The following is a 3,012-nucleotide window of genomic DNA, read 5'->3' on the forward strand; positions in this document are numbered from 1 at the left end:
GCATCCTGAGACTGTACACAAGCCGTAAGGACGGCGGCAGAGGACTAGTGAGTGTGAGAGCCACTGTCCAGGATGAAACATCCAAGATCCATAAATACATCAAGGACAAGGCCTCAACAGACAATGTACTCAGCAAATGTCTCAGATAGTGGGGAACAGAGGACGAGGTGCTGGAAGTATCATCATGGGAGGACAAGCCCTTACATGGGATGTACCACCGACAAATAACTGAAGTGGCTGATATCGGGAAATCCTACCAATGGCTGGAAAAAGCTGGACTCAAGGACAGCACAAAGGGTAAGAAGGGAATTTTTTTATTATATATATATATTCATTTAAAGCATCTATTTGGTTTAAAAAAGTATTTATAAATCATTATTAAAACTGTGTTAGACATGTCAATAAATCCAAATAGTTCTTATAATCTCAAGTGTTATATAACCTTTAAAAAATAAACAAAACTTATTTGGTGAGTAAGATTTTGATTTTGTCTCACTTGTTTCACTTGAAATAATTTCTCCTTCTACTTTTGTTATGTTTTGTGAATAGATGAGATCCAGTTTCTTTCCATTTCTTTCCACGCTGATAAGCTGCCATCAGCAACATCTGTAAAGTAAAAACTCTGTCTGTTGTCTGCCTGCGTGTTTGTCTGATTTGAACAAGTTTCTTACAGATATTTTAACTTGCAAACATGTAACGTGGAAAAATGTTTTTCTACAGCTTTTTCTATGTTCTATGGCTCTGTTTTTCTTAGAATAAAAGAACAATAAAAAAAAAAACAGTCAGACCATGGGTTGGATTTAAAAGTACTCTTAAGAACGATGAGCTATTAAAATACTTTGAGTAACAGAAGTAAATCTATACCAGGAATTGTAAACACTGATGTTGTAATCCTACATTTGTTATGTTCTGTGATTAGGATTAGGTTTTTCTTTTTGAGGGGAGGGGGGGCCTTCAAACTGAGTAAAACTAAAAGGTTGAAAGTTTCCATTGCTGACATGGAGCTGTTTTTTCAGTAATGATGCAATGACGATTTCATCTGACTAGAACTTTAAAAACAGGCTTTAGGAAGAATTTTGTCTGTAACTTTCATTGAAAACCAGGGTCAGGTGTGATATTTTTACCTTTATTCATTTACCAAAGTAATTAAAGGTCTAGCATTCCTTGAAGAAATGCATTTCTCCCACCACCTTTTAAGCTAAGAGCATCTTTAAGTTGAGAAATAAATTCTTGCGTTGGCTAAGGCAGTGACAGCCATTTTAGTTTCACTAAAATTTGTCCTGTGATTCATGAAACATTTTGCTAACAAATTTGACTCTAAGAATTAATGCCAAAGTTTTAAGGTAAGATGTTGCACAATGTGCAGCACTCTGAGTATGTGTTGGGAATTACTCTCAGCTACTACCACACCAAGTTAAGTCTGTAAAACTGACTGAATTCATCATTTTTGTGTTTCTGAAGGTTGATTAGTTGTGGCAGCCATCTTGAATCAGGTTGAATCCAAAAGTTAGTCAGCTGAAGATGTACATGCACTGATTATTTTCTGAAAGTTTCACTAAAATTTGTCTGGTGGTTCAATAAATATTTTTGCTACAGAAAACTAAAACCAGAATAAAGCCAAGATTTGGTCTTCAGCGCTAAATGAAAGATTTTATTTTATTTTAATCTTGTACTGGTAGGACTATTTGCTTTGAGTTTTATGTCCTCACAAAATCTTTTTATAAAAAAAAGTAAGGCGGAGGGCTTCAGACACGTTTGTTGAACGTGGGTGGGCTGGGGATTTTAGCTTCATTAAAAAGTGAGGTCATCTCATTAGAAGCAGCAAAGGGCTTCCAAAATGATTAAACACACCAGACGAGGAAAAGAGCCCTATTTCAGCGTCACATCCCCCTCTTCACTCTGTCATTCAGAAATTATTCTGGTTTTAGTTCTGTTAGAGTTAATAGGACAGAGCAAAATTAGGACTTTGAAAAACATTTTTATCAGGCGAAAACATGACAAGCAAACATGTTTTTGCCTGTCCCTCTGTGGGTGTGTATTTGATAATCTGTCTGTTAGCAAAATGCCTCATGAACCACTGGACAGATTTTTATAAAACTCTATAAAAATCAATCATTAGATGTACTTTAATAACTGCTTACCTTTGGAATAACCCTATTCAAGTTGGTCACTACAACTAAACAATGTTTGCAAACAAACTAGCTATAAATCAGACAGTTTTAAGGATATCAAACTAAAACTTGCTGTGGTAGTAGCTGAGAGTTTCCCTCAAACATCTCGCATCACATTATTTACAAAGTTTGGCCAAAACAGTTATAACTCTGTTCCCTCTCATCAGAGCAGCAGAGATTAAGCTGATTTCCTGTCTTCAGAGTTAAACTGTTTCAGAATCGGAATCAATTTTATTGCCAAGTTTACTCGACAAGGAAGAAAAATCCAAAGACAGCAGGCACACAAAAACAAACAGTGTTACACACAATCGCCACTTGGCAAAAATATGCAAACAGATGTGCAAAAGATGCAAAAGTACAAGTATTTAAAGAGTTAACATTAAAATTTGCAAAAATATAGACAGAAGTTAAACTGATTACAGGTATGTGTGTGTGTGTGAGAGAGATGAGGTTATAAGCTAGAATAGAATAGATTAAATTAGAATAGAAGAATATTAGCTAAATTAGTGAAATTAGTTTGGTCCAGTATGGTGACAACAGAGGACTCCTTAGTGTTTAACATACAATATAAAGAGTTTGGAAACTAAACTTCACTGAAACATTACAAATTAAATTCCCACAGAGAGAATAGATTCCTATTTTTCAGTACATATATATAAGAAAAAAAAAAAAAAATTCCCTTCTCACCCTCCGCGGGTGGTCTTTGTTTCATCCTCTGAGCTCGGGTCCTCTAACAGAGGCCTGGGAGCTTGAGGGTTCTGCGCAGTATCTTGGCTGTGCCTAGAACTGCACATTTCTGGACTGAGATGTCTGATGTTGTTCCTGGGATCTGTTGTAGCCA

The sequence above is a fragment of the Kryptolebias marmoratus genome, linkage group LG14 (assembly GCF_001649575.2).
Source record: "Kryptolebias marmoratus isolate JLee-2015 linkage group LG14, ASM164957v2, whole genome shotgun sequence".
Classification (NCBI taxonomy): Eukaryota; Metazoa; Chordata; class Actinopteri; order Cyprinodontiformes; family Rivulidae; genus Kryptolebias; species Kryptolebias marmoratus.